Here is a 12,750-nt window from a genome sequence, read left to right on the forward strand (position 1 = left end):
CCTTCACTTAGTAACATGCATTTAAGTTTTCTGTTTCTCTTTTCTTTTTAACCCCCTGCCACGTGACTTACAGGATTTTAGTTCCAGAACCCGGGCCATGGCAGTGAAAGTGCCGAGTGCTAACCGCTGGACCATGAAGGAACTCCCTTGCATGTCTTTTCATGACTCGATAGCTCATTCCATTTCAGCTCTAAATAATGTTCCCGGTATCTTGATATATCTTGATTGTCCATTTGTCTGCTGAAGGAGTTCTTAACTACTTCTAAGTTTTGGCAGTTATGAATACAACTACTGTGAATATCTGTGTGAAGGTTTTTGTGTGGATGTAAGTTTTCAACTCCTTTTTTATAATACGAAGGAATACAATTCCTATATGATGTGTAAGAGTTTAGTTTTGTAGAAAACTGCCACACTCTCTTTCAAAGTGGGCTGTACCATTAAGCATTTCAATGGGCAATGAATGAAATTACTGTTCCTCCACACCCTTAGCAGCATTTGTGTCAGTGTTTGGATTTGGGCCATTCTTTTTTTTTTTTTTAATAAATTTATTTCATTTATTTTATTTTTGGCTGTGTTGGGTCTTTGTTGCTGCATGCAGGATTTCTCTAGTTGTGGCGAGTGGGGGCTACTCTTCGTTGCAGTGCATGGGCTTCTCATTGTGGTGGCTTCTCTTGTTGCAGTGCACAGGTTCTAGGCCCGTCGGCCTCAGTAGTTGTGGCACGTGGGCCCAGTAGTTGTGGCTCATGGGCTTAGTTGCTCCGAGGCATGTGGGATCTTCCCAGACCAGGGCTCAAACCCGTGTCCCCTGCATTGGCAGGCGGATTCTTAACCACTGTGTCACCAGGGAAGCCCAACTTGGGCCATTCTTATAGGTATGTAATGGTATCTCTTGAGTTTAATTTGCATTTCTTTGCCTCTTTGTATATGCATGTACATTTTCTTTTAATGAGGCTTGTCTATTAAGGTGTTTGGCTCATTCTGTATTTGGGTTTTTACTTGCTGAGTTTTAAGTTTTTTTGTATTTAACATCTATGTCTATGATCCATTTTGAGATAATTTTTTTGTGAAGGGTGTAAGGTTTGTGTTTAGATTTTTGTGTGTGTGTGGTATATGATGTTCAGTTGTTCCAGTACTGTTTATTAAAAAGACTTCCTTTTTCTCCATTGTATTTCCTTTGCTCATCTGTTAAAGTATATTTAACAGATGAGTATATTTCAAATATTTGAGTATATTTCTATGAGTATATTTCTGGATTCTCAATACTGCTCATTGATCAGTTTTTCTATCCTTCAACAATAGCAAACAGGCTTGATTACTGGACATACGAAGTCTGGAAGTTGAGTAGTGTCAGTCTGCAAGCTTTGTTCTTCTGCAGTATCCTGTTGGCTATATTGGGACTTTTGCCTCTCTATATGAACTTTAGGATCTGGGTATTTATATCCACAAAATAACTCACTGGGATTTTGATTTTGATTTCATTGAATCTATAGATGAGTTTCGGAAGAACTGACATCTTGAGAATAGTGAGTCTTCCTATTTTAGAATGTCAAATATTTTTCCATTTATTTAGTCCTTTGAATTTGTTCATCAGAGTTTTATAGTTTCCCTCACGTAGATCTTGTACATGTCTTGGTAGAGTTATAACTAAATATTTCTTTCCTTTCTCTCTCTCTCTTTTTTTTTCTTTTTTGATGCTATTGTGCATGATAGTGTGTTTTTAATTTCAAATTCACTTGTTCATTTCTGGTTTATAGGAACGTGATTGACTTTTGTATATTAACCTTGTGTCCTGAAACCTTGGTATAATTGCTTTTTGGTTCCATGATTTTGTTCGTTTGGTCTATTTTTCAGGTTTTTTACATAGCTGATCATATCATCTGAGAATGAAGACAGTTTTATTCCTTCCTTCCCAAGCAGTATACCTTCTCTATAACCTTGTCATCTCATTGCATTACTTATGACTTCCAAAATAAAGGCAAAAAGGAGTGGTAAGAGGAAACATTTTTGCCTTGTTTTTCATCTTAGTGAGAAATCTTGTTGCTATTCTCTAGTAAGTATGATGATAGTTATAGAATTTTATTTGGATTAACAAGTTGAAGTTTTCCTCTTTTTAGTTAACTAGATGTTGGAGATTTTTATCATGAATGGGTATGGGATATTGTCAGATCCTTTTTCTCTATCTATTGAGGAGATCATGTGCTGTTTTTTAACCTGTCGAGGACGTGGATGATATTTATTTTCAAATGTGAAACCACCCTTGTATACCTTGCATCAGTCCCACTTGGTCATGGTGTATGATTCTTTCTGTATAGTTTTTGCATAAATTTCCTAATATTTTGTGAGGATTTTTGCATCTGTGTTCATGAGAGGTATTGGTTTACAGTTTTCTTGTAATGTCTTTGGTTTGGTATTAAGAGAATAATACTGGCCTCTTAGAATGATTTAGGAAGTATTCCCTCTGTTTCTGTCTTCTGAAAGAGATTGTAGATAATTGTATAATATCTTCCTTAAATGTTCATCAGAATTGACCAGTGAACCAATCTAAGCCAGTTGCATTCTGTTTTAGAAGGTTATTATTTATTGATTCAATTTCTTAAAGACATGTAGACCTATTCAGATTTTCTATTTTTTCTTGTGTGGGTTTTGGTAGACTGCGTCTTTCAGGCAATTGATCCATTTCATCTAGTTATCAAATTTATGGTTTTGTTTGTTGTCATATATTTTATTGTTGTCCTTTTAATGTCTATGGTATCTGTAGTGATGTTTCTTCTTTCATTTTGATGTTAGTAATTTGTGTTCTCTCTCCTCTTTTTCTTCAGTAGCAATAATAGAATGTTTTTGATTTTATTGGTCATTTTAAAGAACCAGCTTTTCTTGGCTTTGTTGATTTTTCTCTATTGGTTTAAATTATTTCTTTCTTTCTTCCTCTGGATTTAATTTTCTCCTAGTTTTGTAAGGTGGAAGCACAGATGATTGATTTAAAATTTTTGTTTTTTGTTAATATAAGCATTCAATGCTATAAATTTTCCTATAAACACTGCTTTCACTTCATCTGCATATTTTGAAAAGTGGTATGCTTGTTTCTTTCAAAATACTTAAAAATTTATCTTGAGATTTCCTCTTTGATCCATGTATTATTTGTAAGTGTATTCTTTAATTTCTCAGTATTTTGGAATTTTTCCAACTATCTTTCTGTTACTGGTTTCTAGTGTAATTCTGTTGTGGTCTGAGAACAGATGTATGATTTCTGTTCTTTTTTACAATACTTATTTATTATTTATTTATTTTTATCTTTGACTGTGTTGGGTCTTAGTTGCTGCACACGGAATTCTCTCCAGTTGTGGTGTGCAAGTTTTCTCTCTCTAGTTGTGGCGCGTGAGCTCCAGAAAGCACGGGCTCTTTAGTTTGCGGCCCTCAGGCTCTCTAGTTGAGGGTATGGGCTCAGCAGTTGCAGCTCATGGGCTCAGTTACCTTGCAGCATGTGGGATCTTAGTTCCCCGACCAGGGATCGAACTCGCCTCCTTTGCATTGGAAGTCAGATTCTTAACCACTGGACCACCAGGGAAGTCTCAATGATTTCTGTTCTTAAATTAAATTTGTTAAGGTGTGTCTTTTGGCCCCAGATGTGGTCTATCTGGTGAATGTTCTATGTCAGCTTGAGAAGACTGTCTCTTCTGCTGTTGTTGGATGGAGTAGCCTAGTAGTCTGTAGGTGTCATTTTATCCAGTGCATTGATGATGGTGCTCCTGAGTTCAACAAATCCTTATGAATTTTCAGTTTGTTGGATCTGTTCATTTCTGGTAGAGGGATGATAAATGAAGTCTCCAAATATTATAACAGATTCATCTCTTTCTACTTGTAGTTCTGCTTTGCCTCATATTTTGACATTCTGGTTTTAGGTGCAGATATGTTAAGGATTGTTGTGGATTCTGGTGAATTGGCGTCTTTATCCCTGATAACTTTGCTTCCTTTAAATCTGCTCTGAGATTAATATAGTTACTACCACTTTTTTTTTTTTTGCCCCCCTCCCGACTACCACTTTTTAAAAAAATTAGTGTTAATCTATCTTTCTCTATGCATTTACCTTTAATCTACATACATCTTTATGTTGAAAGTGGGTTTCTTGGACGCAACATATGTTACCTGTTTTTTGATTCACCCTGGTAATCTTTTAATTGGTGCATTGAGACTATTGAGGTTTCATACATTGATATAGTTGGATAAATGTTTAACATATTTGTTAACATGTTCAATTCATTCTCCTCCTTCTTTGTTCCTGTTTTAATATTCCACTCTTCTTTTTGTGTTTTTTATTGCATATTTTGTGTGATTTCATTTTCTCTCCTTTGTTAGCATATCAGACATACTTGTTTCTTTCCATTTTTTTTTAATGTAGTTGCCCTAGAGTTTGTGGTATGTATTTACAACTAATTGAAGTCCACTTTCAAATAACAGTATATGGCTTCATTGGTAGTTTGAATACCTCATAATTTTAAAAAATCCTAATTGCTTTCACTCCTCCATTGTATGATTACTGTTATTTGTTTTAATATTACATAAACCTACCTAAGTGTGTTGTATAAAAATGTATAATGGAGTGCACTGTTGCTATTGTTGTTTTGAACAAACTGTTATCTGTTAGATCTGAGTAGACATTTTTGTAAAGAAGACATGCAAATTGTGAAGATACTTGAAAAGATGCTGACTATCACTAATTTTCAGGGAAGTGCACACCAAAACCACAATAAGATACTACCTTACACCTGTTTTAATGTCTGTTATCAGAGAAGAAATACGTGTTGGTGAAGATGTGAAGAATAGTGACCCCTTGTGCACTGTTGGTGGGAATGTACATTGTTGCAACCACTGTGGAAAAGAGTACGGAGAATCCTTAAAAAATTAAAGAAGGAACTACATTATGATATAGCAATTCCACCTCTGTGTACTTCTCCAAAGGGAGTAAAATCATTATGTCAGAAAGATATCTGGACCCTGTGTTTATTGCAACATTATTTACAATATCCAGGACATGGAAACAAGCTAAGTGTCCATTGGCGGATGAATGGCTACCCAAAATGTGGTTTGTATGGAATACTATTCAGTGTTTTCAACCATAAAAAAGAAGGAAATCCTGCCGTTTGCAACAGCATGGATGGAGCTTCAGCAAATTATGCTAAGTGAAATAAGTCAGACAGGGAAAGACAAATACTGTTGTCCCTCCGTTTCTGCTGAGGGTTTGTTCCAGGAGCCACTGAATATACTGAAGTCTGCAGATTCTAAAGTCCCATAGTCAGTCCTCTGATTCTGAAGTTTTACATTTTTGGATTCATCCAGCTACAGATCATTTACTGCTGTGTGTGTTTATTGAAAAATATGAGTGGACCCTCGCAGTTCTAACCCATGTTGTTCAAGGTTCAACTGTACTACATGATTACACTTAAATGTGGAATCTTTAAAACAAACAAACAAAAAGCCAAACTCAGATACAGACAACAGATTAGTGGTTGCCACAGTGGGGGAAAAGGAGGGGGTGGATAAAATGGGTGTAGTGTGTCAGAAGTGAGAGAATTCTAGTTATAAGATGAATAAGTCCTGGTGATTTAAGCACAGCATAGTGACTCTAGTTAGCAATACTGTGTTGTATATTTGAAGTTTGATAAGAGAGTAGATCTTAAAAATTCTCATCAGAAAAAAAATTGTAACTATGTTCACTAATTGTAGTAATCATTGCACAATGTATACACATGTCAAATCTCCTTATACAGCTTAAACAAATACAGTGTTCCATGTCAATTGTAAGAAAATGAAATTCTTTAAATTCTCTGATGTTCTCCCCTTCTCTATGAAACCCAAATTTCTGATCTATATCTTTTTTCATCTCTCTGTAAAACTTCTTTTTATAAATTCCTGCAATTTTTTTGTGTCACAGGAAGTCTTTATTTGAACATAAGTTTTGAAGGGTAATTTTGCTGGATACTGAATTCTAGGTTGGTGATGTGTGTGTGTCATCTCCACTCCACCCCCACATTTCAAATGTTTCACTCAATTCCCTTATTGTCTGGGTGAGTTCTGAGGAGAATTCAAATGTAATTCTTTTTGTTGCTCTTCTGTGGTTAAGGGGTTTATTCCTCTGGCTCTTTCAGGATTTTTTTTCTACATTTGAATGTGATATGCCAAGGTGTAGGGGGTTTTTTTGGTTTTGTTTATTAGTTTTTGTTTTTTTGGTTTTTTTGCATTAAACCTGCTTGTTGTTTTCTGAGCTTCCTGGATCTGTGGGTTAGTGCCTGACATTAATTTGGTGCAAATTCTGTACCATTATTTCTTCAAATATTTCTTCTGTTCCTTTGTCTCTTTCTCATTGTGATGTTTCCGTGTGTGTGTATTTTTTTAAATATTTATTTATTTATGTGGCTGTGCTGGGTCTTAGTTGCTAGATGTGGGATCTTTGTTGTTGCATGCAGGATCTTTAGTTCTGGCATGTGGGATCTAGTTCCCTGACCAGGGCTCTAACCAAGGCCCCTGTTTTGGGAGCACAGAGTCTTATCCACTGAACCACAAGGGAGGTCTCTCCATATGTATGTGTTAAACCTTTTGTAGTTGTCCCACAGTTCTTGGATATTGTGTTTAATTTTTTTTTTTTTTTTTTAATCCTTTCTCTTTTTTATTTTTTCCCAATTTTGGAAGTTTCTCCTAAGAGGACATCAAGGTCAGAGATTCTTTCCTCAGCTGTGTCCTATCTTTCTTTATCCATTCACATATAATCTGTAAGCATCTATGGGTTTAAAGTGGGTTTCTTGGAGACAACATATAATTGAGTCATGTTTTTAGATCCACTCTGGTAATCTCTCTTTGAATTGGTGCACTGAGACTATTGATGTTTAATTTATTGATATAGTGAAATAAGTATCTAATGTATTTGTTACCATTTCCTATTCATTGCCTTTGTTCCTGTTTTAATCTTCCACTCTTCTTTTTATGATTCTAATTGAGTATTATGTATGATTTCATTCTTTCTGCTTTGTTAGCATATCAGTTGTACTTCTTATCTTTTTTTATGTAGTTGCCCTGGCATTTACAATATGTTTTTACAGCTAATCGAAGTCCACTTTCGAATAACACTGTATGGTTTGACAGGTAATTTGAGTACGTTCTAATTTTTAAAAATCCTCATTACTTTCCTCCATTGTATCATTGTTGTCATTCATTTCACTTTTACAGAAGAATATATACTGTGTGTGTGTATAAAAACGCATAATGGAGTACACTGTTGCTAGTGTTATTTTGAACAGTGTTATCTGTTAGATTTGAATAGGCTTTTTCCAGAGAAGACATGCAAAAGGCAAACAGCTACATGAAAAGATGCTCAATATAACTAATGGTTGGGGAAATGCAAATTAGAACCACAATGAGATACCACATCACATATCATGTCTGTTATGAAAAAGACAAGAAATAAGTGTTGGTGAAGATGTGGAAAAAAGGGACCCCTTGTACACTGTTGGTGGGAATGTACATTGTTGCAGCCACTATGGAAAAGAGCATGGAGAATCCTTACAAAATTAAATAAGGAACTACCATATGGTCTGGCAGTTCCACCGGTGTGTTTATCCAAAGGGGCTGAAGTCATCATCTCAAAAAGATATTTGTACCCCATGGTTATTGCTGCATTATTTACAATATCCAAGAGGTGGAAACAACCTAAGTGTCCACTGATGGATGAATGGATAACAAACACGTATATATGGAATACAACTCAATATTATTCAAACATAAAATAAGGAAATCTTATCATTTGCAACAACATGGTTGGACTTTGAGGGCATTCTGCTAAGTGAAATAAGTCAGACAGGGGAAGACAAAGTTGTCCCTCCGTTCCTGCAGAGTATTGATTCCAGGAGCCTCTGCACATCCTGAAATTTGTGGATGCTCAAGTCCCATAGTCATCTCTCTGATTCTGAAGTTTCACATTTGTGAATTCATCCAACCACAGATCATGTAATGCTGTGTGTATTTATTGAAAAGTATCCATATGTGAGTGGACCCATGCAGTTCTAACCCATGTTGTTCAAGGGTCAGCTCGACTACCTGATTACACTTACATGTGGAATCTTTAAAAACAAACCCCACCAAACTCAGATACAGACAACAGATTAGTTGTTGCCAGAGCTGAGGAAGTGGATTGGATGAAATGGGTGAAGGGTGCCAGAAGCTACAGAGTTTTATTTATAAGATGAATAAGTTATAAGGTTATAAGTTTATATATGGATAAGTTATAGTATGAATAAACCTTTTGCAGTTGTTCCAGAGTTTTTGGGTATTCTGTTTTTTTTGTTTTTGTTTCTGTTTAATGGAAGTATACTTGATTTACAGTGTTGTGTTAATTTCTGCTGTACATCAAAGTGATTCACTTATATATACATTATTATTTATGTATTATTTCCACCATGGTTTATTACAGGATATTAATTATAGTTCCCTGTGCTTATACAGTTGACCTTGTTGTCTATCCATTCTATATATAATTGTTTGCATCTGCTAATCCCAAACTCCCACCTCCTACCCCCCCACAACCCTCCCCCTCCCCATTGGCAACCACATGTCTGTTCTCTGTGTCTGTGAGTCTGTTTCTGTTTTGTAGATAAGTTCATTTGTGTCATATTTTAGATTCCACATATAGGTGATATCACATGGTATTCATCTTTCTCTTTTTTACTTCAACTAGAGTATGATAATCTCCAGTTTCACCTATGTTGCTGCAAATGGGATTTTTTTTTAATGGCTGAGTAGTATTCCATTGTATATATGTACCAGATCGTCTTTATCCATTCATCTGTCGGTGGACATTTAGGCTGTTTCTATGTCTTGGATATTGTGAATAGTGCTGCTATGAACATAGGGGTGCATGTATCTTTTGTTTTTTTTTAATCTTTAAAATTTTTATTGGTCGATGTTTAATTACGATATCAGGTGACTAATTTAGTCAATTATCTTTTTTTTTAATTTTTGAATTTTATTTATTTTTTTATACATATATACACTAACATGTATTAAATGGATAACTAATAAGAACCTGCATGTATCTTTTTGAATTATAGTTTTTTCTGGATATATGCCCCAGAATGGGATTGCTGGATCATATGGCAACACTATCTTTAGCTTTTTGAGGAACATCCATACTGTTTTCCATAGTGGCTGCACCAGCTCACATTCCCACCAACAGTGCAGTTGGGTTCCCTTTTCTACACATCCTCTCCGTCATGTTATTTGTAGACTTTTTAATGATGGCCATTCTGCCCTGTGTGAGGTGGTACCTCATTGTAGTTTTGATTTGCATGTCTTTTTCTTTCCTTCCTTCCTTCCTTCCCTCCCTCCCTCCCTCCCTCTTTCTTTCTTTGTTTCCTTTTTCTTCCTTCCTTCCTTTCTTCCTTCTTTTAGTTCTTTTCCCCTTTGTTTCCCAGTTTTGAAAGTTTCTACTATGAGAACATCAAGCTCAGAGATCTTTCCTCAGCTGTGTCCAATCTATGAATAAGCCCATCACAGTCATTCTTCATTTCTGTTCTGGTGTTTTTTTTTTGTTTTTTTTTTAAACTTTTTTTTTTTTAATTTTTATTTATTTATTTTTAATTTATGGCTATGTTGGGTCTTCGTTTCTGTGCGAGGGCTTTCACTAGTTGTGGCAAGTGGGGGCCACTCTTCATCACTGTGCGCGGGCCTCTCACTATCGCGGCCTCTCTTGTTGCGGAGCACAGGCTCCAGACACGCAGGCTCAGTAATTGTGGCTCATGGGCACAGCCGCTCCGCGGCATGTGGGATCCTCCCAGACCAGGGCTCGAACCCGTGTTCCCTGCATTAGCAGGCAGATTCTCAACCACTGCGCCACCAGGGAAGCCCTTTTCTGGTGTTTTTGATCTCTGGAATTTCTTTTTGGTTCTTTCTTAGAATTTCCATCTCTCTGCTTACATTGCCCTTCTGGTCTTGTATGCTGTCTGCTTTATCCACTAGCAGATACTAATTAGGATGTTAATTGTAATTCTTTTATATTCCCAATATGATCATTCCGACATCACTGTGTTATCTAATTCTGGTTCTGAAGCTTCCTTTGTCTCTTCAAACTTTGTTTTTTGGGGCACTGCAAATGTTCAGTAGAATCCAGGGTTGTAAAATAGTTACCTCAGTTATATTCTGCCCGTACAATTGTTGTTTAGGTGAGGAGATGGATTCCTAACACTTGGTTCTCCATCTGCTGTACATCCTTCTCTCTGGCTGTACTGGAGGTTCTTTTTGGAACACTTAAATATCATTTCTTTGTTGTGCGATGAATTCCTCTGGGCCAGTGTTGGCCACTCACCTGTCCTTACTTTCCATTAGGACTTGTATCATTTGCATCCCATGTAGTTTTCCAGCTGGGGGTGAAGAGTGCTTGATGCTTCATGGGATGGACATGACTCTGGTCTCAGGTTAAAGAGTTCAGAGGTAGCCTGGATAAGATGAATGGCAGCTAGAAGAGGGCTTGACATCAAGTCTGTGTTCAAGTCATATCAGGAACGTTATCTTGTGTGACTAGTGTTTTAGTGCCATTGCCAGTAGCCCCAAATCACTTCTCTACTCCTTTCTCCTTTCTTGACACTTTGCCAATTTGTTATTTCTATTACTCCCATTTTCAGTCTGACGCTAAGCTAGAATCTATTCCCTGCCACCTCTCTAAACCACTTACCTCGTGTGGTCTTCACACTGTTTTCCCTGTAGTACTTACTGACATTGTTATGTTCTCAAACACGCAGGTATCCTTTAATATTTCTTGGACACCAGTTATCTGTTCCAGTCAGATTTTCTTGGAGCTGGACATACACTTCTGCACAGTATTGTAGGTCACCAGGAGATGTGGTCCTGGTAAAAGCAACTGACAAAGGAGTGAATTGTAGAACTCGCTTTTTGTCTTGGGCCTCATCCAGTCCTTGTGCCCTGTACTTGGTGAGAGCACCTGCTTCCTCAGTGTGACCCCAACTTCATTTCCTGAACACGATCCCTTGGACTGTTTCCTTCATGTGTCAGACATACAATTGTGACGGTGTCACTACCCCCAGTGGAGTCAACAAGAACTTCACCATCACTTCTTTGTTTTCAGGTTCTTGGTGTGGAGTCAAGCATGAATAGAACATATCTGAATAGAACATATCTGAGGATGGAGTGTCAACAGGTGAGGACTCCCAGGGCAGGTTCATCTCCTGAGAAGGCCCAGCCCTGTAAGATGTGTGTCCTAGTCTTGAGAGACATTTTGCACTTTGCTGAAGAGCAAGGAATAAATAGGGGCCAGAAAGCATACACATGTGGGGCATGTGGGAGAGAATTCTATTTCACTGCAAACCTTCAACAGCACCAGAGGCAGCACATTAGAGAGAAACCCTTCTGATGTGATGTGGGGAGACCTTCGTTTTTGAAGAGCTGCACAGTCTATGCATCAGGGAATCTCTCTACCTACATGGAGATTGGGAAGGACTTCATGGCCAACATGGGATTTCAGCAAGAGGCCACTAATACCAGGAAGCAACAAAACAACAGTAAGGAGTGTGAAGCTGTTTTTCACAGTGGAAAAGGTCATCACAGCTGGGGAAAAGGCAAGAAAGCCTCCAGCCAGACAGAAATACTTGTTGAGGATGAGAGAGTCCTCACTAGTGAAGGGTTTTGTGAGTTCAGCAAATGTGGGACAGCCTGCACCCAAAGAACTAACATTATTCAACACCAGAAAGTTCACACTGGAGAAAAGCCTTATGTGTGCAGTGAATGTGGGAAATCTTTTATCTAAAGGTTCCTCTCATTCTACATCAGAGAGTTCACACTGGCAAAAAGGGCCGTATGAATGCAGTGATTCAGGAAAATCTTTTATCTGCCAGTACGGTCTCCTTACACATCAGAGAGTTCACACTGGAAAAAGGCCTTATGAGTGCAGTGAATGTGGGAAATTCCTTTAGTTGAAGCTATGACCTCAGTAACCATAGGAAAATCTACACTGGAGAAATGCCTGGTAAGTCCAAAGAACGTGGAGAATCTTTCAGCCAAAGTTCAACCTCATTTATCATCAGCGTTCCCACTGAAGAAAGGCCTTATAAATGCAGCAAATATGGGAAATTGTTTAGCTGGAACTTCAGCCTCATGCAATGCCAGAGAGTTTACAGTCATGAAAGGCCATAGAAATGTCGTGAGTATGGGAAATCCTTCAAGCATAACTCGAGCTGCTTAGCTCATCAGAAAGTCCACACTTGGTAAAGGCCTATGAGTGTGCTGAGTTTGGGAAATCCAGCCTCATTCAACACTAGGAAGTTCATACTGGAGATAAGCCATTTAAGTGCAAAGAATGTGAAAATCTTTTAGCCGGAGGTTCACCCTCATTCAGGACTGAAGAGTTCACAATGGAGAAAGACCTTATGAGTATGTGGGAAATCTTTTATTTGAAGCTTCAGCTTCAACCAATACCAGAGTGTTCACACTAGGGAAAGGACTGAGATGTACAGGGATGCACAATTTCTTTAATAGAATTACACTGGAAGAGAATCCCTGTGATGGGGATGTCTACTTGAATTGCCTTTCATATACCTGGAGGTGTGTCTACAGTGGGGAGATTCCTCATACATCCCAGGTATATGGGGAGCTGTAAGGATCTGAGTTGCACTTTCTAACCTGCCCAGGTCTCTTAGCAGATTTATATTGGTGCCAGTTTCTGTGGCTACAGCGATTTCACCTCTGCCACCTGGC

General features: G+C 37.6%; 1 protein-coding gene across 2 annotated transcripts in view; it reads left to right on the forward strand.

The window, feature by feature from the left end:
• Positions 1–12,750, forward strand: part of LOC309648109 (uncharacterized protein) — an 81,595-nt gene that overhangs the window by 27,573 nt on the left and 41,272 nt on the right. For both annotated transcript variants that reach the window (XM_082436243.1, XM_082436244.1), the window contains exon 4: positions 11,126–11,197. The gene's annotated coding sequence lies outside the window, so the exon portion shown is untranslated. The remainder of the gene's footprint in view (positions 1–11,125; positions 11,198–12,750) is intronic.

Source organism: Balaenoptera physalus (assembly GCF_965194825.1).
Source record: "Balaenoptera physalus genome assembly, chromosome: 19".
Classification (NCBI taxonomy): domain Eukaryota; kingdom Metazoa; phylum Chordata; class Mammalia; order Artiodactyla; family Balaenopteridae; genus Balaenoptera; species Balaenoptera physalus.